Below are 26,335 nucleotides of genomic sequence, written 5' to 3'. Positions count from 1 at the left end.
GATCAATAGAATGCTTTGCTCAAAATAGGATTCACAGCCAGCAACCAACTAGTAAGAAAAATCCTAGGCTCCACAAATACTCACAGACTGAACCACTAGTTATGAAAATGCCTCAAGAACCACATGGAAAGTAGACCAACAAAAAATATAATACATATGTTTGAATCAAAAGTGATCAACATTTGCTTAATGAACCAGTTCCAGATTCAGAGCTCAGAACATCTGACTGCATAGCTTCAGTTTTTCCCACCAGTTCCATTTTTTTCTTTGAATTCAGCATCACATAATTTATCAGATACTGTCAAAAGCATGAGTCACTTCCAGTAACAGCATCTCAGCTTCATATTTCTGCTACTTAGATATTTTTTCCTTACTAACAAGAACAGACATAATGGGCCAAAAAGTAAGGCTAATGTAAACAAAAGACAAAAATAAACAATGAAAAAGCAAAATAAAAACTGTATTTACTTAAAATTAAAACATCTCATTATTAAAAGAGAGAATTTTGAGATCCGCTTTGGTTGCTGAAGGCTGTCCAGAAAAGAGAAGTTGAATATTACAGCCACTTGTGCCACAAATGATTATTAGAAATTGGGGGAGTAGTTTGCAATGGTCACGGTGGTACAGTGGTTAGCATTGTCGCCTCACAGCAAGAGGTTCTCCTGTTCGATCCTAGGCTGGAGGGCCTTCTGTGTGGAGTCTGCATGTTCTCCCCGCGGTCGAGTGACATTAAAGACATGCAGGTAGGTGCGTGCGTGATGGGTGTGCCTTCCTTGAAGGTTGGGTGTCAGGCTGGCACCGTAAAAATCCACTGTCAATCATTAGCGGACCGGAGTTCCACTGTGGCGACCTCTAACCGGGAAAAGCCGAAAGACATTACTAGTTTGGCATGGAACAGTTACAGAGTACTACTGTGAAAAGCAATTATACGAGCACTCATCATAAAATAAGGAAAATAAAAGATCAACGGCTGCAGAATAAAAGTGTTAGGTCTGCAGAAGAACTAAAAAAAACAACAGTTTATCTTACCACTGTTCTTATAGGCTCATAGGTGATTACTAGACTAATGACCCTGGAGGGCCTTTTTAAGCCTAGCCATGCTTCCCAAATGCACTGGACGGGTTTTGATACAACAGACTTTTATAGGGAATATATATTACCTGAGCATGAGTGGCTGAGCATTTTACCAGATTCTTCTTTCTAATAGAGACAGATGTCAGACCATGGGTAAATTTATAATTCCCTCTCCAATGGTCCAAGCTGTGCTTGAATAGGTGCAATGAAGAACTCTGCTTCACAGGGATGGGAAGCTTGTTCCAAATGAAGGGGCAATCTCTGAGACATATATCTGTTCCTCCAACAGGTCTTACTTATGTAGCAGACAAGCTATAGGTCCCTAGACTAGGTACTTTTGAAGCTATATGTTTTGCAGATGTACTACAGGTCCATCAGAGCTCAGTCACAGGATGCTTTGTAAGCCAGGCATAGATTGTCTTTCAGTAGTCTGTAGGAGATAAGAGTACAAGGATACGTCTTTAAGGTGGTCTGCATAGGATATGTTGTCTATACCATGTATTCTTTTTGTGAGGACATTCTGAGAGTCAGGACCCCTATCTCAATATCAAAATATTTTTTACACTTACTAAGATGGTATGAAGTCAAATCCCTACTTTGCTTGTTTAATAATCCCTTGCTTTTTAGTCATCGTAATCACACAGTATTCTTCACTGCATTTCAAAGGTAAAAATGTAGCAGTGTGAGTGGTGCAACAGGTAGTACTTTCGCCTTTGGAGGCAGAACACCAGAAGGCTGTGGATTCTAGTCCCACTCCAACTGACTGGATTGTTGACACTGCAGTGCAGCAATGGGGGTTGCTGCACTCCTGAGTGTGTTTGTCCTTCAGATGAGACTTTCAACTGAGGCCCTGTCTGCCTGAGTTGGTGGCATCTCGTGTACTGGTGAAAGATTACACTGCACCTATCAAAAAGTGAAGCTCCCCAATGCCCTAGCCACTCTTACCCTAATAGCAGAAATACTACTTCAGGTCTCCACTGAAAAGAGGCCACTAGTCTAAAGGAATTAACCCAGTCAATAAAGGATAGATAAAGAAAAAACAGATAAATGTCATCTAGTATAGGTGAACATTGCAGAGGATAGATGCCCAATAACCCATTCTGAAAGATCTTAGGAACAGCAATAGACAACAGAAAAAAAACAAAATGGACAACTTAGCCTGCCTGAATCTTTATCTGCTAGATAAACTGAAGATCCAAATTAGCTAAAAACGCTTCTCTCCGTCTTTAATAAAAACTGCCTTATGTCTGCTCACATTTTCCTAATTTCATCACTTCTGAGCATATGGACTCCGCAGCAAAGCTTTTTTAAAGACCAACCACTCTTTATGTGAAAAAATCTATCATCAAACTGTCTCTCTTGTTTTTAAAATTTCTTTTTCATAAGCGGTTATTCATTTACATCTTATCATCAGCACAAATAACCATTCATATATGTGCGATTAAGTCTTAAAAATGATTCCCACATTAAACAATAAAAAAAATACATAATGACTGGTACACCATCATTACACCATGCACAATTGCAAAAAAAAGAAAAAACTTTGACTTTTGGCCACAGCAGAGATGTAATTACTTTGAATTCTCATTTAAAGCTGCATTTCTAAGGTTAACTTGATCAAATATTTAAGGCATTTATTTATTTAAAATTTGGTAACTGGGTAAAGTGGACTGGTCAATTTATCCTTTATTGTCACAACCCAAGCTTCAAAACAGTAAAGTACATAATACAATTAACAAAAAACAATAATAAAAGTAAAAATGCATATGTCACATGATAACAAAAATGCATATCAAAGGCAAACAAACATAAAAAGGGGTAGCAAGAAACAAAGAAACAAAATTCGCAATATTTCAAGAAATGTGGAAATATGTACAACATTGCAGTATTTACAGGATGGAGTTCTATTAGAAGAGCCTACTACCCTATTTCCCCGAAAATAAGACAGGGTCTTTTACTTCTTCCCCCGCCGAAATACGCATTAGGGCTTATTATCAGGGGATGCCTTATTTACCCCCCCCCCCGTACAACAATCTACATTTATTCATGTACAAAAATCGACATTTATTCATGTATACAAATAGACATTTATTTGGTACTTTTCCATTACTGGGCAACAAGTTCTAGGTAACGCGTTAACAGTTGTGTGAGAATTCTACATAAACAGTGCAACAAACATTCAGAATATTTACACCTTGGCTTTCACAGTGCAATATTTCATGCTTAACAGAAAGTGCAGAAAAATCTCAATGCATGTATTGGAGGAGGGGAATAAAACAGGTGAATAACTGCCAGTTTTTGAGTGGTGATGCTTTCTTTATTCCTTACCCAAACCGTAAGAGAAGAATGATGGAAAGTCATAAAAATGAAGTCTGGGAACTAGTGGCCTTACTTTGTAATTACCCCTTGATAATGAAACATCACCTTAATACAATAAAGTCAAAAACTGACAAGAGCTTGCTGGCAGCTGAAAGAAGAAACAATCCATTCTGTTGCCCCAGTAAAGGAAAAGTTATTCAAATACAGTCATGTCATCTTCTGGAACAATGTCATAAGTCTCCAACCCCCGAATTCCGGCTTGAATTTCTTGTGACTCCATTTCCCGTAGAATCATTGGCCCCAAATCTGTCATGCATAGCAAAAGAGCTCTCCTTAAATGAGCACTGCTTGCCCATGTAGCCTGCTCGTAGTGCATTGGCAACACAGCTGTCAGTGATTTTATCCCATGAATTCTTCACCCAAGTCACGGGGCTAGGCTTCACAAAGTTTCCACGCTGATTTCTCTCCATTCTATTTTCAATGTAGTCATTGAGTTCCATGCGCAAATGGTCCTTGAATGGCTTGTTTTTTGCAATATCAAGAGTCTGAAGATAGGCAGTCATTCCTGCGGGAATCATTATTTGATCTATTCTTCTCTGTGCAAGGAAGCTCTTCATGTCTTTAGTGCAGAGAGTGCTGGCTGAATCCCAGACTAGCAGACCTCTTTCACCACCTCGTAAAACAAGTGGCAGCCTTACACTTACCCACTTCCTTATAACTGCTTGTGTGCACCAGACTTTTTCGGTTTCAAGAATGTAAATGGCTGAAACACTTTCAATCTTATCTTTCTTGCCCCTACTAATGATTAGAGGTGGGGGATTTTTTCCATCTAGATAAACTGCCAAAATACAGGTAACGTGCACTTTTGTAACCAGTGGAGGGAATGTAAATTGACGAGGCACCCCTCTGATCAATTGTTGTTTGAGATCTTTGGCCCATAAACACTGCAGTTTCATCCATAGCAATTATGTTGGAGAGTTGGTATTTACAATTTAATAACTTCAGTATCTTCTAGCTTGAACAGTGTTGCTGATCTTCTTAGAGACGGTTCATATCACTAAAGAAAACCATCCAGCCAGTGTTGTGATGCTTTGAATTCTTCTAGGGATATTTCTAACTGTGGTGCCATTGCAAAGGCAAATGCTTGAATATCAGCTCTGCGCACAACCAAAGCTTTTGCTCTCCTGTTAGCAATCCATTCACAGATGATGCCTTCCAGCTCAGGAAATAATGGTTGCTGACCTGATCCACACTTGCACTTCTTAGCATTTCCCTAGTCCGCCTGTTGACTGAGGTTATCGTATGCTGCTCACCATTTTCGGACCATTCAGAGATCCAACTTTTTCTCTTTGCAGAAAGCCATCAGATTCTTTCCCCGGGAGTCCTCCATGATTCCTTTCTTGTACTCGATGGAACAGCTCTTTCTTTTTTCACTAATCTTGTCTGGGGGGGTTAACTGAAGACTTACAAGACATGAGTGGCAACACAAGATGGCGACAGTTAAGACAACACAACCACACCCATTCGTTATCAAGTGCGCATGTTTACGTGCGTTGTCTGCACTTTGACCAATCAAAGTACACTTGCCAGTGTTTACGGGACAAGGACCTCAACCGTCAAGTGTGAGTGAGAATTAGGGTTACAGTAAGAATCATGGAGGACTCCCAGGGAAAGAATCTTATGACTTTCTGCAAAGAGAAGAAGTTGGGTGTCCGAATGGTCCAAAAATGGCGAGCAGAGTACGATAACCTCAGTCAACAGGTGTCAATAATATTATTATTTTATAATTCAATACATCCGTCATGTATTGTTGATGATCTTAACTGGGGCTTATTTTTGGGGTAGGGCTTATATCATGGCCACCCTGGAGAACCATCCTAGGCCTTATTCTCTGGTTAGGTCTTATTTATGGAGAAATACGGTATGTAATATTTTTACTTATTCTACTTACAGTAATGTCTGCAATCCTAGAGCAACTAAGTCAGACAAATAACTTGTGTCACAGTCATGAACTAAAACTAAATGCCAAAAAATGCATAATAGTATCCTTCGGGAAGTCATCCACCCTTGGTAACTATCGTATTGACAACACACCTCTAAGAGCTGACCCAGTAGTCAGGGACTTGGGGGCACATAGACAGTAATGTAGCCTTTGACTATGACGTGTCTACAGCAGTGAGGAAATAATTTTTTTTGTTTTGCAACTAATAAACAAAGGTAAGACATCTACTTCCAAGGAAGTTTTTGTTTCACTATAGTCAGCATTCATCAAACCCATCACTGAGTACAATGTCCCCTTTCACATCGAACAACTGGAATGCCCACAGAGGTTCCCCACTAAAGGAATATAGGGAATAGATAACATGTCCTATGCAGATGCCTCAAAAAGTACAGTTTTGTACCTACCATAAATGTAGATGTTCGAGTGCTAATACAGCTGCATTAATAACATATGGGTTCTCTGCCATCAGGCGGTCCCTCGGTCGGCCGAATTCCAAAGTCTAGGTCCGGCGTCGGTTGTTGTCGCTTCTTTTCCTGACGTCAGAGAGGCAGGAGTATATAAGACACAGCCGACGCCATTTTCTTCAGTCTTTCTTGCCCCAGATGTCAGGTGCCCCCAGTAGGAAGGCAATACATAAATTATATTTATATAAATGCAATGCAATGTAATCAAAAAACAGTAGTTGCAAGCAAATATACCATAGAAGGATAACCCAAACAGTTTGTATGAAGAGGGGTTAGGTCCTAAGCCTTTACCAAGAGGGGAAGGAGGGAGGGAAATCTGTACTGCAGCTGTATTAGCACTCGAACATCTACATTTATGGTAGGTACAAAACTGTACTATGTTCAAAGCGCATACAGCTGCAGTAATAACATATGGGTAGAATCCCAAAGCTACGCACAGGGTGGTAGGCACTAGGTAAAACTGGGATGAGCCAGAATGCCCTGCAAAACAGCAGTAGCAAAGCCTGCTCTAGTTTTGGAATATAAAGGCAGATGGTAGTGTCTTGTGAAGGTATGTACAGAACTCCAAGTGGCTGCCTCCAAAATATCCTTGGTATGAACTCCTCCGAGGAAGGCTGTAGAGGTAGCTGTGGCCCTGGTGGAGTGGGATCTGATGCCCGTAGGGACAGATTTTCCATGATAGGAGTAACAAAACCGTATGCAGTGGCCTATCCATTTTGAAATTGTCTGTTTGGTCACTGGCTTCCCTTGAGCTCCTACAGCATTGGACACAAAAAGTTGTTCTGATTTCCTAAAAGGCTTTGTTCTGTCCAAATAATAACGTAGCTGTCTATGGATGTCTAAAGAGTGTAGCAGCCTTTCCCCTTTGTTTTGAGGATTGGGGTAAAAGGTAGGCAAGTGTATGGCTTGATTTAAAGCTACCCTGGATACCACTTTAGGCATAAATGATGGGTTGGTTCGAAGGGAAACCCTGTCCTGATGGAAGATGAGAAAGGGCTGCACAGCCATGAGGGCTTGTAGTTCCGAAACCCTACGAGCTGAGGTAATGGCCAGAAGGAAGGCTGTTTTCCAGGACAAATGTTGCAAATCTGCTGAGGCAGCTGGTTCAAATGGAGGCAATGTTAATTTTTCTAGAATATAATTAAGATCCCAGGCTGGCACTGGTTGTTTCCTTGGTGGTCTTATATTCTTAGCCCCTCTGAGGAACTGTCTTAAGAGTGGGTGAGAGAATAAGGGTGGATCCGTGTTGAATTCTGCAGAAATGGCTGAGGCATGGATTTTTATGGAGGAAAATGAAAGTCCACTGTTCAGCAGCTCAGCTAGATACTGTAATACCTGAGGCAAATTGAGTTTTGTAGGGTCCTGGCCTTTTTTCTCATTCCAAGAGCAAAATCGCTTCCATTTTGCTGAGTAAGCCTTTCTAGTAGATGGCCTTCTGGCCTCCAAAATAACATCCTGTACCTCTTTGGGGAGTAAGGTCTGTTGAGGAGTTAAGGAATTTTCCATGCAGCGAGATTGAGTGTTTTCAGCTGACTGTGAAGAGTTTTGTAGTTGTGCTGAGTCAGCAGAAGAGGCATTAGGGGTAGGGACCAGGGAGGAGTATGTATTAGGCTCCTCAGGAGTGGGTACCAGTGTTGTCCTGGCCAATCTGGAGCAATCAGTATCATCTTTGGTCTCTCTGCTCTTGCTTTCAAGAGCACCTTGGGCAGAAGAGGCAGAGGTGGGAAAGCGTAAACTGTCCATGCTGTCCAACTGAAAGAAAGGGCGTCCACTCTCCAGGCCTTTGGATGAGAGGTCCTTGAACAAAATTTTTCCAATTGATGATTCCTGTGGGAGGCGAAGAGATCTATGTCTGGCCTCCCCCACGCTTGGATTATCTTTGTAAACACTTGAGGATGCAATCTCCATTCGTGTGGATCTGTCATATTTCTGCTTAGATTGTCTGCCAGCGTGTTTTCCAAACCTGGCAAGTACTGTGCTTGAAGTTCGATTTGCCATTCCAGAGCCAAGTTCCAAAGTGTCATGGCTAGTCTGCACAGGGGGTATGAATGTGTTCCTCCTTGTTTGTTTATGTACCACATAACTGTGGTGTTGTCTGTTCTTATCAAGAATTGACCTGGATGCAGGAGGTCCTTGAAAGCTGTAATTGCATTTATTACTGCTAGCATTTCTTTTTGATTGATGTGAAGGTGCTTTTCCTTTTGGGACCATTTGCCCTGAATGCACCTGTCTGTCATGTGCGCCCCACAAGCATAATCTGAGGCATCTGTTGTGATGACTTGATTTGCTTGAGGCTTGCAGAATGGGAGACCTGTGTTTGTTTGACATGCTTGAGCCCACCATAGAAATTCCTTTTGCAAACATGGAATTATTGGTATTATTGTTTCCAAACTGTGGCTGCGTTGAGACCATAGATTTTTTAGGTACCATTGAAGTTTCCTCATATGCAACTTTGCACATGGGATTAAAAGAATGCAAGATGCCATGAAGCCCAGAGCCTGCAGGATTTTCCTTGCAGTAAGCCTGGTACAATTTGCTAGCATTTTGAAGTACTGAGTTAGTTGCCTCTGCTTTTCTGGCGTAAGATAGGCCATCTGGGTGTTTGTGTCCAAGTTGGCACCCAGGAAAGTTGTTTTCTGAGCTGGTGTTAGCCTGGATTTCTCTTTGTTGATTGTGTATCCCAGAGCATTCAGTAACCGTGTTGCATAAGCCAGATGTTTCAGAATTATGTGCTTGCTGTCCGCTTGGATCAGGCAGTCGTCCAAATAAAGGTAAATTTGTATCCCTTGAAGTCTGCAGTAGGCAATTACTGATGCCAGGCATTTTGTGAATACTCTGGGCGCAGTAGATAAGCCAAAGGGCAATGCAGAGAATTGATAGTGGATTGAACCTGCAAGAAATCTGAGGTATCTTCTGCAGCTTTGTCTGATTGGGACATGCAGGTATGCCTCCTTGAGGTCCAATGTTACCAGCCAAAACCCCTTGCCCAGCATGGGAAGAAGCTGCTGTAATGTGAGCATCTTGAATTTTGGTATGAGTAAGAATGTGTTTAGGATGGATAAGTCCAAAATGGGTCTCCAGTCGGTTCCTTTCCTTGGTACCAGAAATAGCCTGGAATAAAAACCTTGACCTTGTTCGTGAGTAGGTACCTCTTGAATAGCTTTCATGTCTATGAGCTTTGAAATTTGTAGTTGTGCCTCTGCCCTTTGATTGTGTGGCAGGTTTGGCATGCCTCTCATTTTTGGAAGAGTGTGAAAATGAAATCTGTAGCCTCTGTTTATAATGTCCAGGATCCATTTGTCTGTTGTGACCATATGCCAATTTCTTGTAAATAATGCCAGCTTTCCTCCCAAGGGTGCTGCCAGCTGAAACTTGCTTGGCATGGAAAGGAGGAAGTCATTGGGTTTCTTTCCTGTATTGCTGTGCACCGTTTTCGCCACCTCTTGGTGCTGGAGCTTGCCATTGCCTGCCTCTATAAGATCCTTGTGACTGACCTCTGCCCCTTGTGCGCCTATATCTACCTCTTTGGGGCCTGTCCATGGCTGGAAAGGACCAGTTTTTTGAAGGCTAATTTCTGCTAAAACGTGGTGGTTGAACCTGTAGAAAAGCTTTGACAGTTTGCATAGATTTGGCTTTTTCTTCCATTTTCCATAGTATCTCCTCAGCATTAGTACCAAATAGCACATCCTTTTGTAAAGGAGCATCTAGCAACTTAGCTTTCACATGATCAGGCAAGATTTGTTCCCTAAGTCATGCATGCCTACGAATAACTGATCCTGTAACTGCAGCTCTACTTGAGGCCTCTAGGGCATCATAACCACATTGTAAGGTGTGTTTATCCACTTGTTCTGCACTATGCATCATATCCTGCAACTCCTTCAAATCTGGTTGTTCAGGTTGAGACATTTTATTTCTTAATTGTGATAACAGAAACTGCTGGTATTTAAGCATATGAAACTGACAATTTAAGGCCCTCATGGCTAGGGTGGCCGAGGTATATACCTTTTTTCCCCACCTTTCTAAGGATCTTGACTCTCTTTTGGAAGGTAGTGGATTCTTAGCAGTAGAGGCCTTCATTCCCTTGGGGCCTTGAGAAATGGTTTCAGGGTCAGCATTATGGCTTTTGAAAAGAAATTGGTGAGAGTTAGGAACTCTGTAGTACCTATCAGGCTTGACTGGGGCAGGGGGCAGGGAATCCGGGTTAAGGCAAGCCTCCGAATAAACATCATCAAGTACATCCAAGACAGGAGTTTTCGCCAGAGGCCTGTGCTGAGGTAACAAAATAAATTCCCTCAGTCTTTTCTTGGAATCAGAAAAGTCTTGGCCTTCCCAATGGAAGTGTTCCCTCAAAGTGTGCAAGGTTTCCCCAAAAGAATAATCCTCAGGGGGAGATACAGAAGGAATGGATTGCTCTGCATCAGAATCTTCAAAAGGGGAGTAAGATTGCTCTTCTACATCAGAGTGTTCTGAAAAAATGCAGCCCTGATCAGAAGAGGGAGAATCTTCCTCTGCTCTGGGCCTCTTGTCAGGAGGGGGTTGGGAACCCCTGATAAGAGTAATTAAATCCTCAGCCATTTTAAGCATCTGTTTTTTAGGCATGGGGCTTGTGGGTGGGCCCTGTGCAACAGGCCTCTTGGGATGCCTGGCTGATTTGGCCTTAGTAAAGGCCTTAATGGAAAAGGAAGATGAGGGTCTAAAGACACCATGGGTGGAAGTGGACCTGTCCACATTAGGAGACTCAACGCTCACAGTGGCTTCGGTGGTTGTAGTCTGGGTATGGGCCGAGGTACCTGCGGTCTCGGGTACAGAAGACCCCGCCAAAGAAGTGTCGTCGGTAGTCAGGGACTGCATAGGCGTCTCGCTGAGAACCGGACCACGTGTAGCCGGTTTTGGCGTGGTGTCAGTGGAGACCGCGGCCCTCGCGTGTCGGTCCTTGTCCTTGCATTTTTTGGACAAAATGGTAGTCGGAGTCTCCGACGACATTTTATAATCAAATGCTTTACCAAATAAATGTTGGGCGAACTCCGTCCGACGCTTGATAGTGCGTTTATTGAAAGTAGCACAAAAGCGACAGCCCGAGACGTCGTGGTCTGGGCCTAAACAAGGTATGCAAAGGGAATGGAAATCCTTATGCAGTATTTGCTTCCCACAAGAAATACAATTGTTAACTTTTTCTGACATCTGTCTGAGGCAAGAAAAGTTTCCCCAACGGGGTACTTAGCTTTAATGAAGACTTCGGTTTCCAAATTTTTCGTAAATTCAGGAACTGGCCGACCGGCACTTGCGAACTGCTTCTGCTTCGGGCACCGTGTGGCAAAAAAGACTGAAGAAAATCGCGTCGGCTGTGTCTTATATACTCCTGCCTCTCTGACGTCAGGAAAAGAAGCGACAACAACCGACGCCGGACCTAGACTTTGGAATTCGGCCGACCGAAGGACCGCCTGACGGCAGAGAACCCATATGTTATTACTGCAGCTGCATGCACGATGAACATCCCTATCTCTGTATTCTGTCTCCTACAGGCTGTTGAGGGGAGATATATGCCTGGCATATAAAGCATTGTCAGATTTCACCCTGCTGGACCTCCTGCATATCCGCAAAATAAACAGCACAAAAATTTCCCATTGTAAAGACTTGAACTTTGCCTGTGATATAAATAGGATCTGCTAGAGATACATTTATGTATCCCGGAGGCTACACCTTATCTGGAACATGCTCCCCATCCATGTGAAGCAGATTTCCACCCCAACCCAATTCAACTGTAACTTGGACAACTGGATGGAGAACAGGAAATTCACCCCTGGTTTGGCACTCATGTCTCTAATGGACACAGGCAGCCTGTAAATGGTTCATCTGCCAGGCCCCTGCTTTTAAATGTTTTATCTCCCAAGCCCCAGCTTATACATATCAAGAGTACCAGAACACGTCAGAGTCTAGGGTGCATGGATAGGCTTAAAAAGGCCCTCATGGTTATTAGTCTTGCATACACCTATGAACATAAGATGTAACTGTAGCTGCAGAGAAAAGGAATGTATGACTTTTTTACAAGCAAACATAAAATATAACATAAACACAAAAAAGACAGAAAACATGTACACATGTGCATGCATAAATTTACCTCATGATTTTTCACTATGAACCTCCCATGCCTATCTAGCATTAAACAATCATTTTCTATCCAAATGGCAAGCTTCAGTCTTTTGGCATTCTTAGAAGGTACTAGATTCTCTCCCAATTTTTCATTTCTTTGTTTCATTCTGTACAGTCAACCCAACTCTATTACATCATTAGTCTGTACTGATAAGCCCACTGCTGGGTTGCCTAAAACTAAACTTCATTCATTACATGCATCCACAAACTATCAAATATACAGAACAAATCTTGATATACATGAACATATATTACCATGACTCCTTACAGGTATACTAAGACAACACAACTCTCAACATATTAACCCAATAGTCAGGGCAAATAGCAAAATATAATGGGGACTGAAGGCCCAAAACTAGGGCAAGTTTTAAATATAGCTCTTATATGCTTAGCAAGTTGCTATAACAACACATTTGGCATTAACAAGCATTTCATGTAGGATACAACATCTGAAGCTTAAATGTGTACCATTATTTAGTGAATTTACCTCTTCAATGATTTGCCACAAACCTACCAATTTTATGAGGAATAGCCCCAAAAATATAAAGCAAAATAATGAAAATTTGCAAAATTAGGGACAACTGAAAGGAATGCAAGCATGCATATATACATATTAATATATCTATATCTAAAGATATAGATGCATAGACACATATATTTATATAGAAATTGAGTTGTTAGTATAGATATAGCTCTATGTGCGTGTGTGTGTGCATATATATGGACAGCGCAGTGTTGCAGTGGCAGTGTTGTTGACTCACAGCAAGTGGTTCTCTGGTTCGATTCTTGGCTGGCGTGCCTTCTGTGTGGAGTCTGCATATCCTCCCTGCATTTGTGTGGGTTTTCTCTGGGTACTCATTTTTTCTTCCACATTACAAAGATATGCGTCTGGAGTGTTTCTCCCCGGGCCTCCGTTGAAAATTAGCTTTGTTTCAAGTTGGACTTTCCTGGTAAACAAATGTTAAATAAATAAATTATATATATATATATATATATATATATATATATATATATATATATACATATATATATATATATATATATATATTTAGATATACACATATGCACATACATATTTTTTCTTGCAGTTATATTTTCAGTCTTAGTCAAGCTGCTGTATCAGTCTTCATAATATTTTTTCCTGAAGGATCAAAGACATTTTTGGATACAGAACAAAGTTTATCCAACAAAAAGTGAGCCAGCAAAAGGAAGGGTACTCTGCTTCTTATTCTTCTGACAATAAAGTTCATAGCTTAAAAGACAGAAAAAAGTACAAGAGTTGCCTAGAAGAATCAGGAGTACTTTGGACTTGAACAACAGTCTGGTGCTGGGAGATGGAGATGAGCAGAAGGATAACCAGCAACACTGAAATTAGTGAACAAATGGGAGACTATATAGTATCAATCACATTTGTGAAATATGACTTTATTAAACTTGTGGGTGGGATGTAAAGCATATATCCAATCTTATGTCATTAATGTTTATAAGAATTCTAAAAGAAAACAAATATAAATAAAAAAATGTTTTTATTAGTATCTTTAAAATAGTTCATGATAGAAAGTGCTTGTTATACAAAGTAAAGTAGTTTTGTGTAGTATGTAGTCAGGGGTATTTTAAACTTGGGGGAGTGTTTTCAGTGTCTGTTGCACATGTTAAAGATATTAAACTAAACAAGTACTTTTTAGTTGTAAGAAATATAGGCTTTACAGTATAACAAAAGAAGTAAGGTGACTTCCAAGATGGCTGCACACTGACTTAGCTTAATTTTAGCTCTCCCAGTTTGAAAACAGAAATTCAGCAGAGAAGGCCAGTGGACTTTTGTGTTTCTGCATAAATTTCATTAACTGGCTAGTAAGTGTAATGCCTGGATGGCAGGAAAAAAGAAATACAGAGGACTTGAAGGAAAATCAACTACAAAAGGTGAGGAAAAACACTGACTGGGAAATGTACTGCAGCTGTTCAGCAAAAAGCAGTGCAAGCTTCAGACATGACTTCCAGTAACCTAGAAGAAAATATAAGACAAATGCATACAGACCTGGTTAAAATAAACAAAACACTGATAGAGTATATCAAAACAAACAACAAAAGGCTGGAAAAAAATGGAAGAAGCTTTCAACATATATTTAGATGAGGTGACAAAACTGAGGTCGAAATGAAGAAAAGTCTGGCTTAATATATGACTGCTCAAGAAAAGATGTTTCAAAAAAATAATAGAATTAGAGGACAGAGCGCGTAGAGAAAATCTGAGATTTTCTGCTTTACCACAGAGGCTGGAAGGAACAGACTGTATTAATTTTATGAAAGCATAAATAAGCAACGGGACTGATATTCCACAGCAAGAGATGTTAACTGAAAGGCCACATAGTGCGTATGCTCCAAACCTGGCTATAAGAAAACAACCTAGACCTTTAATAGTAAAGATAAAATCATACTAGCAGGAGGAGCTGATTCTGACAAAACTTTGGCAGAAGGACAAAGTACTTGAAATGGAAGAGAGCAGAGTGTTTGTGGAGAATTAATACTCGTACACCAGGCAGAAAAGAAGTAAATTTATTCCACTATTCAGGGAATATTGAGATGCAGGGGTAAGATTCAAAATTGCTGTACCCAGCTATCTTCAAAATATTGTTTCTGGGAGGGATAAAATCATTTTTTGATGAAGTACATGTTAACAAGGAAATACACAAATTTGTCCAACAAAATGTGAGCTGTGGAAGAGAAGGAGATCTTGCTTCTTGTTCTTCTGGTAAGAAAGACCACAGAGAAACTGTGCAAGTGAAACCTTTTCCAACATTTCAATGTAAAATGCTTGAGAGATGGAAGGAGGATGAGAGTTAACTACCAGAATCGACAGTATATTGGAAATGAAGCAGAGACAGGATAAGAAAGATGGCGATGGACAGGAATAAAACCAGGAACTTGAAAATTGACAAATATGGAACTATAAAGCAATAATTATATTTGTGAAATATGACAAAACAAGAAAATCTAGAATTATTGGACTTTTTTGGACTTTGTTGGACTTGTGGAGGAATGTAAAGTATATGGGAGGAGAAGACAAGGGAGAAAATTAACTGTAAAGTATTTTTTCTTACTACTACTTTTTTTATAGTGTATGCTTTTCTTTGCATGCTATAAAATAAATTTTTCTCAGTTGTTTTTAAGTGTAATGGGGATACTATTGTAACCAGGTGCTCCTCTTTTTTTTCTTTCTCCACTGTTCTCTCTTTCTCCTTGCTCAGTTTTAAGAAACATAGGCACTACAATGCAAAAAAAAAGTCTGGTCAAAAGAGCATGACAAAAGAAAACTGAATGTGCTTTTTCTCATTCTTGCATGGCAGAATGACTGTATTAAGGCCCTTAGCTTAATCTAGTAACAAATTTTAAGAGAACGCAAGTAAATGAAAAAAGAATATTGAATATAGTATGGCTTTTTTCTAGCAAATAAATGCATGCTTAGTAGCAATTCTGCATCTGATCCTCGGGTCTCCATGGAGACAATCTGATAAAGATAGTTTGGCTGCAATCTGATAAACAGAAATTGGCTAGGAAATAATGTTTTGCAAATGGAAAATAAGCCAACAGTACCCAAAAAACGCTGAGATACCAAAAATATTACAGTAAACCAATAAATCACAGCAACCACCATGGCTAATAACATAGTTTAAAAAGGATAAGCATTTTCACACGTTCAGTGCTTCATCAGATCCATATAAAAGGTATAAAAACAGTATCTTTAAATACATTCAAACAACATAATTCAACCAATAAAAATACTCCAATTATTGATGTAATGCCCTTCTCTTAATAGCTGGTTTTAAAGGCAGAGTACTATTTAAACCTGGTATTTTATCTGCCTGTATAGTGGCAATCCAGTTAATTTCAGCCAGTTTTATTAATTATGTTGTTTGAACGTATTTAAAGATACTGTTTTTATACCTTTTACATGGAGCTGATGAAGCACTGAACATGTGAAAGCGCTTATCCTTATTAAACTATATGTTATTAGCCATGGTGGTCACTATGATTTGTTGGTTTACAGGAAATAATGTTCTCTGAAAGCATTCAAGTGTTTTCCCAGTTGGGAAAGCTATAAAGATGAGCCAAAACCAGACAGCACTTAGTAGAAGCACACGCTGCACCACGTCTTTTAGCATAGATAATTTTTCCTTTAAGTTAACTAGGATTGTGGCTGTCAGCCTAGGACTTCTGTTCCTATTAGGAGGGTAAAACTTCAATATTTGAAAATGTACATAGTTATGTATGTTAGTATTAAGTTAATAGGTTTTGGGGGGTATTGGAAGTGTCTTTTTGTTTTTTTTTTATTGTGTTTGTTTTGTTTTTTGAGGGCTGAAATGGATATGACAAGAAATAACTGTACAAAAATTTAACCTGCCAAACAGTGTATGCATGTAACAAAAAAGCTGTTACACATAAAAGCTGGGAATAATAACTTTTTAATACAATGATGCTTTCCATAATGTCTTTAAACTGCAATGGTCTCACAGATAAATACAAAAAAGAAAGAGGTGTGAACTATATTAAAAAATGTACATAGGTTCATAGGTAGGTACTAGGCTATCGGCCCTAGGGCCTATAGAAGCCTAGCCAAAAAGGTACCCTGGCTTTCACCACATAAGAAAATTATTTTCCTGTGGCCCTGTCGAGCAGAGCTACAGAGGTGATCCCCGGGGTGAATTTCCTATTTCCCATCCAATCATCAAGATTTTTCTTGAAGAGTGCTAATGAAGAGCTTTGTTTGATATAGACAGGTAGTTTGTTCCAGAGTATGGGAAGTCTCTGGGACAGGAATCTATCCCTCCAGCATGTTCTGCTTATTGTGGTGACAAGGTTTAGGTCCCTAGAACATGTAGCTTAGAGGGATTGGGATTTCTTTAAGTGGAGCATGCCCAACAGCTCTGGGTTTGACATAGCTTTGTATGTTAGGCAGAGATTGCCTCTGAGTAGGCGATATGCGACGGAGTAAAGCTGAAGTTTTTTGAGACGGTCTGCATAGGGCATCTGTTTGAGGCCGGTAATACTCTTTGTGCGGTATTTCTGTGGCCTTTCCAGTTCTTGTAGATGTCTTGCGAGGTACATACCAAAAGGAGCGTTGTACTCCTATAATGGGTCTAATGAGTGATGAGTAGAGGAGAACAATGACCTCTTTTTTCCTGGATGAGAAACCTTTTGTGATGAGGTGTGCCACGTAGAAGGATTTCCTGACTACTGTGGCAATGTGATCATCAAAATAGAAACTACCGTCCACTTGTGTCCCAAGGTCTCATCCCACTTTCGATGTTAAGTAGACTACCACCTATGTGGTAGCTCATAGGTACAGAGTTTTTACCAAAGGGGATGACAATGCACTTTTGGGCATTGAGCTTGACGCCACGGCTTTGACACCAGGCATCTGTCTCAGTGAGGCCCTTTTGTAGGACGTCCACATCATTAGGAGTTTCAATTATGACTCCTAGTTTGCAGTCATCTGCGAACTTCATTAGCCAAAGATCTTCTGTGTTAGCCTGTACTTCAGAAAAGTAGATACCAAACAGGAGAGGACCCAGGACTGAACCCTGTGCTACTCCACTTGTCACTGGTCTGAAGTTGGATTTGGAGTCTGCTACTTTCACAGTGTGGGTTCTGTCAGTGAGCTAGTTGGCAACCCATCTTGTGTCATAGAGATTTATACCTAGTTTAGTGAGTTTATCTATAATTCCAGAGTGGGGGATGGTGTTGAAATCCTTGGCGAGATCTAGATAGGCTGTGTGAATCACCTTGCCCTCATCTACAGCTTTGGTGACTGCTTCAAAGAAGTCAATAAGGTTTAGGAGACATGATCTGCCTTTTACAAATCCGAACTGGGTGGCGTCCAGAATTTAGAGATTACCAATGTCTTTGTTTATAAGTTCAATGATGATACGTTCCATGGCCTTGCAGACCAGGCTTGTTAGGCTGATGGAGTGGTAGTTCCCGGGGTCTGTGGTGGCTCCCCCTTTGTGGAGTGGGATAACTGTCGCTGTGCGCCATTCAGTGGGCACAAAGCCTGATGTGAGGCTATGACTGAACGTGGTGCTTAGGCGGGGAGCTAGTTAATTCTGTAGTTCATGTAGAATTCCGCCTAGGATGTTGTCAGGTCCCATGGATGCTGTATTCTTGGCTTTGGAAAGTGTGGTTTTTACCTGTGCAACCATGATTACAGGAACTTTGCATTTTTCCAGTATAGAGATGGGTCCTTTAGGGGGTGGGGGGGGTAAAGTTAGCACTGAACCTATCTGCCAGGATGATGGCGTACAGTACAAACAGCTATGCTACAGGAGACACTCTTGGAAAGAGTTGAACATGTGAATTAAATAAATAAAGGTTTTCCGGATGGTTATTCAGAGGAATGCCTTGGGCAAAGGAAGGCAGGAGTATTTATATTAATTGTGTTCCAATAGTTAATAGAAGACAAAAAAAGACTACAATAGTAGAGTTGTAGTACTAAGGGGCTACCGGCAAGGGTGAAGGATTACACTGGCATGGATTTATATTCCACAGAAAACTGCTATAATGGAGCTAAAGAAAATTCTTGGAGAAATAATCAGCTTTCAGGAAGGAATATTACTTATAGGTGGGGAATATAATTTGATCTGCAAATGTGAAGATGTGTCTGGGGGGGGCCAAGAAAGGGAAATATAACAAAGAAAGGTAAATTTTTAAAGAAATTTAAAAAAATATTTGGCATGGAAGATGTGAATTCAGTACTAAGAATTCAGAGCGAATTTACATATTACTCTCCAAGAAACAAAAACTGTGCTAGTCTAGACAGAATTTACATTTCACAGGAACATGTGCATTTAATTGAAGGCCTTGATACACACCCAATGATTATTTCAGATCATGTGCCAATAATAACTAAAATAAAAATACAGGGTAGTGAAATAAAAATGAGACTATGGCACTTTCCAACCTATCTGTTGTAGAGAGAGGAATTTAAGGAATGGGTAGTGGAAATTATTCAAGAGATATTAGAGAATATAGAAACTTCTTCTGAAAATAAAGCTAGGGAGTGGGATAAAATTAAAGTGGGATTGAAAAATAGGGTGGAAATAAAAGAAAAGGAGATATGGTTAAGAAGTAACAAGAATTATTTAGAGGGACAGACAAATATTAAAGCGTTGAAAAATATGAAGAATCTTACAAAACAAAAAGAAGAGCAACTACAGCATGCTAAACAGAAAATAAGGGATTAGCTCAATAATATGCATGAGTTTGCAAAGATTGCTGCTAAGCAGCTGTTTTTAATGACAACACTAGAGCACAAAACTTTTAGCAGAACAACTCAGGCAACAGAAAGTAGAAATGGCTGTCACCAAGCTGAGGGAGCCTATAACACGGAAGATAACAAGGGATCCTCTAGCAGTATTAGAAATTTGTCAGAAATTCTATGAAAGTCTGTATAAAGCAGAGAAATATGGAAATCAAGAAAAGGTACAAATGGAAATGTTTATGGAAGAATTAAACATGCCAAGGCTATAGGGAGAGGAGGCTCAATTACTAGCCAGGATAGGAAGAGATGAGATAAAAATGGTGATGTATAACCAATCTACAGGAAACACCCCAGGAATAGCTGGTACTCCTATGGAAATTTGGAAGCCTAGAGGGAAAAAACTGATAAAGATGTGGAAAGTTTTGTTTAACAGTATTTTAAGAGGAGGAGAAGTACCAACATACTGGAAGAAAGTGGTGGTAGCTGTAATACTGTACCTAAAGAGAGCAAAGATCCATCAGATCCAGTTTCATACAGGCCCATTTCAAATCCATCAGATCCAGCTTCATACAGTCCCATTTCAATACCAAATCATGATTAAAAAGTGTTTATATCTACAATGGCTAAATGAATAGCAAATGCAATGCCAAAATTGATAGATATGGAGCAATGTGTTTTGTGGAGGGAGGCAAACATTTGACAACATAGACATGCTTGTTCAGGCAAAGGAGAGATTGCTTCCAACTTGGCACCTGCTCCTTCTTGGCACTGGACAGCAATTTTTTCTTTCTATTATAGTTTGTTTATTGCTGCTGTCCACCAGACAGGTTTACTCTTCCTTGAGGAAGATGATTTGTTTCTGTCAGGTATTGCTGAGTCCATACAGCTATGTAGGTGCTCATATAATTTTCTGGTGTAGGCTTGGACATTAGTGCTAGTTCCAACTGGAGGGACGTGGCTGTGAAGCTGCTTATACCTGCTCTGAGGAGACTGTAGTCAGTTTTGGAAAAGTTTTTATGTTTGACCCTGACGGGGGGGGGGGGGGTCAGGGGAGATGGTGACTTCAAAAGTGATTGCTTTATGGTCGGAGCTTACCAAGGAGGATGACGCTGTAGAAATGCTACAGTGGCTACTCATGTTGGTTAGGACCAGATCCGGGATATTTTCATCTCTTGTAGGGGTGTTGACCAGCTGATCCAATGCACTGGCAATGATGAAGTCGAGGAATCCCTGGGTATTCATGTTTGGGCTAGAATAGGTCTTCCACTCTATGCTTGGGTAGTTAAAGTCTCCCATGATCAGGGTAGATAATAAATATAATTAGATAAGCAATTCACAAAGAAACAATGGGGGGGGGGGTATATGCAACAAAATCTAGAAGATTTAAGATCTTTGCCTGGAAGTGTTTACATTGGTATTTTTATACCCAAGCAGACCAACAAATTTTTCCTCAGGTAGTCAGCAAATGTTTTAGGTGTGATGGGGAAGAAAGAGGTAACTGGGAACATGTTTTCTGACAGTGTAAGGAGTTGGCAGACTTTAAAGATTCCCTGCAGACTGCTCTGATAGAGATGCTGGGCAAGCAAATTGGAGTAACTAGGAAAATTACTTTTTTTGAGCTATGATACAGAATCAGAATTGCCTAGACATAGTAAGGCCTTGTTGAGTCTAATCATGATGGCTGCCTAAAACAGCACTTACTAGAAAATGGAAATCAAGACGGCATTAAGGACCTGCTCCCTGATGATGAGGGGAGGGGAGCAGGTGCTTTGGATGTCCTGGTTTACTGATGGGGAGACAGGGGGGTGAAGTTTTCTCTGAACCTGTCTGCCAGCAGGTTGGCTATATCTATGGCATTTTTGTATGTGGTGTTATTGACCTCCAGTTCAGAGCAGATTTAGGTATTGCCTTTGAGACTGCAGTCATAAGTGAAAAAGGCCTTGTGCTTGTCCTTGGTGGATGTGGCCAATTTGGACTAGAATTTAGCATTAGAGTCTTTCACCAATGACCTTATTTGCTTATTCAGGCAAAGGAGAGAATATTTCCAACTTGGCACCTGCTCCTTCTTAGCCCCGGACAGCAATTTTGTCCTTCTATTACAGAGTTTATTTATTGCTGCTGTCCACCAGATAGGTTTATTCTTCCTTGAGGAAGATGATTTGGTTCTGTCAGGTATTGCTGAGTCCATACAGCTATGTAGGTGCTCATATAGTTTTCTGGTGTAGGTTTGGACATTAGTGCTAGTTCCAACTGAAGGGACGTTGGCTGTGAAGCTGCTTATACCTGTTCTGCAGAGATTGTAGTCAGCTTTGGAAAAGTTTTTACATTTGACCCTGACAAGGGGGGGGGGGGGTCAGGGGAGATGGTGACTTCAAACGTGATTGCTTTATGTTCGGAGCTTACCAAGGAGGATGACACTGTGGAAATGCTACAGTGGCTACTCATCTTGGTTAGGACCAGGTCCAGGATATTTTCACCTCTCGTAGGGGTGTTAACCAGCTGATCCAATGCACTGGCATTGACAAAGTTGAGGAATCTCTGGGCATTCATGCTTGGGCTAGAATAGGCCTTTCACTCTATGGTTGGGTAGTTAAAGTCACCTAGGATCAGGGTAGATAAGGAACAGCATAATTAGATAAGCAATTCACAAAGAAACAATGGGGAGATACACGTATGTCTCCCAAATATGCAACAAAATCCTAGAAGATTTAAGATCTTTGCCTGGAAGTGTTTACACTGGTATTTTTATATCCAAGCAGACTTCAATAAATTTTTCCTCAGGTAGACAGCAAATGTTTTAGATGTCATGGGGAAGAAAGAGGTAACTGAGAAAGTACAGTTGTGTACCTACCATAAATGTAGATGTTCGAGTGTATTCACTGTTGCAGTCATTACACTTGCATTATCCTGCTGGCAGGCTACCCGCAGTCGGCCTGAATTCCAAAGTCCTGGTCCGGCGTTGGTTGCTGTTGCCTCTTCCCTGACGTCAGTGTGCCAGGGGTATAAAAGATGCAGCCGATGCCATTTTCTTCGGTTTTTCTTGCCCCAGATGTCAGGTGCCCCCAAAAGGGTAGGCTAAAAAACATTGCTTATAAAAGCATGCACTAAATAAACAATACCTTCATCTACAAGCAAATACACCACATAGGCTGTATAGAATAGAGAAGTACAGATAAGTCCCAGCAAAGAAAAGGGGATGGTGGGTGAGTAACCTGGACTGCAATAGTGAATACACTCGAACATCTACATTTATGGTAGGTACACAACTGTACTATGTTCATTGTGTTTCACTGTTGCAGTCATTACACTTGGGTTGAATGCCAAAGCTGAGGTTGGGCGGCTGGGTCTAAATAGAATTAGGAGTGGCTCTAAGGCCCTGCAGAACTGCAGTGGCAAAGCCTGCTCTGGATTTAGAGTAGAAAGGTCAGTGGTAGTGCTTATTAAAAGTGTGCACTGAAGTCCAAGTTGTAGCCTCCAAAATATCCTTGGTTGGTACTCCTCTGAGGAAGGCTGATGAGGTGGCTGCTGCTCTGGTAGAATGTGGTCTAATGCCCTTAGGCACTGATTTGCCATGTTGTGAATAGCAGAAACGAATGCAGTGTCCTATCCATTTTGAAATAGTCTGCTTTGAGATAGCTTTTCCTTGTGATCCTGCAGCATATGCCACTAAAAGTTGCTCAGTCTTTCTGAAAGCTTTAGTTTTGTCCAAGTAGAAGTGTACTGCCTGTGTATGTCCAAAGAATGCAGAAGTCTCTCCCCTTTATTCTGTGGGTTTGTGTAAAAAGTAGGCAAATGAATGGTTTGGTTAAGAGCCACACTGGACACCACCTTAGGCATAAATGTTGGGTTTGTCCTTAAAGAAACCCTGTCTGGATGGAAGATAATAAAAGGTTCCACAGCCATTAATGCCTGTAACTCTGAGACTCTTCTTGCTGAAGTTATTGCTAGGAGCAGAGCTGTTTTCCATGATAAGAATTTTATCTCAGCTGTATAGGCTGGCTCAAAAGGAGGCAGTGTGAATTTTTCCAAGACAAAATTGAGGTCCCATGCAGGTATTGGTGCTCTCCTTGGAGGTCTTATGTTTTTGGCCCCCCTGAGGTACTGCCTAAGCAATGGATGTGAAAAAATAGGTGGGTCCGTATTGTAATGAGCTAAAATGGCAGAGGCGTGGATCTTAATTGATGAAAAAGATAGGCTTTTGTCCAGCATCTCAGTTAGATATTGTAAAATCTGAGGAATATTTGGAACAAGCGTGTCAATTCCTTGTGCCTGGTACCAAGCACAGAATCTCTTCCATTTTTCTGCATAAGATTTTCTGGTGCTGGGCCTCCTGGCCTCCAAAATAACATCCATAAGTATGGATATATTTGAATTTCTCTTTGTCTGCAAAATGCAATTACTGGTGCCAGGCATTTTGTGAAGACCCTGGGCACAGTAGGTAAGCCAAAGGGCAGTGCAGAGAATTGGTAGTGCATTGAGGCAGCTATGAATCTGAGGTATCTTCTGCAAGACTGTCTGATTGGGACAAGCAGGTATGCCTCTTTGAGGAACAAAGTTACAAGCCAAGCCTTCTTGCCCAGCATGGGCAGAAGCTGCTGCAGAGTCAACATTTTGAATTTCGGAATGCCCAGAAAAGTATTTAGAATAGACAGGTCCAGAATTGGTCTCCATGCTTTGTCCTTTCTTAGTACTAAGAAAAGTCTTAATTAAAATCCTTGTCCCTGCTTTTGTTGTGGCACTGGTTGAATAATCCTCATGTCCATGAGAGATGAAACTTGTTTTTGTGCCTCTGCCCATTGATTGTGTGGCAGGTCTGGCATACCTTTTGCCTTTGGAAGGGTGTGAAAGTGGAACCTGTAGCCCTGAGAGACTATATTTAAGACCCATTTGTCCTGGGTGATCATGTGCCAATTATGTGGAAAAAGTGCTAGCTTTCCCCCTAAGGGAGCTGCCAAAAGATAAATGCTTGGCACTGGCAGAGGGAAGTTATTGGGACAGTTTACTAAATGGCTGTGATTTGTCTTCTCCACTTTTAGAGGTAGAAGCACCCCATTGTTTGGGCCTGTATGAGCCCTGGGGCTGTTATCTGCCTCTAGGGCATCTGTATCTGCCTCTTTGTGGCCTGTCTGACATGGGAAAGGACCAATTCTTAGAAGGCCAGTTCCTGCTAAATCTTTGTGGCTGTACCTGTAAGAAATCCTTTACTGTCTGCATAGATTTAGCTTTATCCTCCATTTTCTTCAAAACCTCTTCTGCCTTAACACCAAAGTATCATGCTGTAATGGAGCATCCAATAATTTTGCTTTAACATGATCAGGCAGAGTCTGTTCCTTTAACCAAATATGCCTTCTAATGACAGAACCTGTTACAGCGGCCCTGCAAGAGGCCTCCAGTGAATCATATCCACATTGCAAAGTATGCTTTCCCACTTGTTCAACTGCATGCAATAAATCCTGCATTTCCTTGTTATCAGAACATTCAGAATTTGTCAACATTTTCTGTTTTAGCAGAGACATTAAGTATTGCTGATATTTAAGCATATGAAACTGACAATTTAAAGCACTTACAGCCAAGGTAGCAGAAGTGTAAACTTTTTTCCCCCCATCTGTCTAGTGCCCTTGAATCTCTGTCTGAGGGGACAGGTTTTTTTTGCAGTAGCGACCTTGACCCCCTTGGGACCCTGAGAAATAGTTTCTGGGTCAGCAGCAGGGTTTTTATATAGAAATTTATGAGAATCTGGAACCCTGTAGTATCTGTTTGGCTTAACAGGTGCAGGAGGTAAAGAGTCGGGAGACAGGCCGGACTCTGAAAATACATCATCTACAATGTCTAGAACAGGTGGAACAGCAAGAGGTCTGTGCCGAGGTAGTAAAAGAAAGTCTCTGAGCCTTTTCTTAGATTCTGAGTAATCTTGGCTCTCCCAGAGGAAATGCTCCCTCATGGTATGCAGGGTTTCCCCAAAGGAGTAATCCTCATGAGGAGAAGCTGAAGGAATAGATTCTTCAGCATCAGAATCCTCATAGGGAGAAATAGAGTATCCCTGTTCTGAAGAGGAGTCAGTGGAAATGGAAACCTGATCAGAGGGATCATATTCAGTGTCTTGCCTAGGCCTCTTATCAGGAGGGGGATGGGAACCCCTGATCAAAGTAATTAGGTCTTCGGCCATTTTGAGCATCTGTTTCTTAGGCATGGAAGTCTGTCCTGGAGAATGCTGTACTTGTTTCCTTGTCTTTAAAACTGTTTTAGTCTTAGTCTTGGATGCTGAAGTTGGCTTGATATAAAGCTGTGTGGGTCTGAAAACACCCTCAGAAGCCGATGCCTGCTCAGCGGCTCCAGACCCATCTGAGGGATTCATTTCCGAAGGCCCAATACCTTGAGTATCCAAAGGCCTAGTTGTCTCCACGTGGGAGTCAGAGGTGGCCTGTGGCTCTGAGGTAGCGGGTGTCAGAGGCTGCGAAAGCGCCTCACTGAGCACCGGAGAACCAGCGACTGACCTAGAAGAGGTTTCTTTGTCGATTTTGGACCTAGGATGCCTGTCCTTTTCTTTTTCCTTGCATTTTTTATGAACTCCGGTTGTCGGCTGTTCCGACGGCATTATATAGTTAAACCTTTGGCCAAAGTAATGAAAAGCAAAATCGTACCGACGCTTAATAGTGCGTTGGTTAAATCTAGCACAAAACCGAAAACTAGCAACATCCTGGTCAGGGCCTAGGCAAGGAATAGAGTAAGAATGAAAATCCTTATGAGGTATTTGCTTCCACAAGAAATACAATTGTTAACTTTTTCTGACATCGGTCTGGAGCAAGAAAAAAGTTTCCCCAATGGGGTACTTAGCTTTATTGAAGACTTCAGATCTGAAATTCAATTTTGAAAATCTCAGGAGTCGGCCAACCGGCACTTGCGAACTGCTTTTGCTTCGGGCACCACGCAGCAAAAAAGACTGAAGAAAATGGCGTTGGCTGCATCTTTTATACCCCTGGCGCACTGACATCAGGGAAGAGGCGACAGCAACCGATTGCCTTCCCTATCAAGGCTTGATATCAGAGAGTATAGGCAAAGAGAAAGAAATGGGGG

At 41.1% G+C, this 26,335-nt stretch overlaps 1 protein-coding gene across 1 annotated transcript in view; it reads right to left on the bottom strand.

Moving 5' to 3' along the window:
- The window catches only part of STAU2 (staufen double-stranded RNA binding protein 2), a 3,898,627-nt gene that overhangs the window by 1,986,201 nt on the left and 1,886,091 nt on the right, over window positions 1-26,335 (bottom strand). The window lies entirely within an intron of this gene.

Source organism: Protopterus annectens, chromosome 3.part1 (assembly GCF_019279795.1).
Source record: "Protopterus annectens isolate FY-2018-M chromosome 3.part1, PAN1.0, whole genome shotgun sequence".
NCBI lineage: Eukaryota > Metazoa > Chordata > Ceratodontiformes > Protopteridae > Protopterus > Protopterus annectens.
The sequence above is the reverse complement of the archived record's forward strand: the minus strand, read 5'-3'. Positions and strand labels throughout refer to the sequence as shown.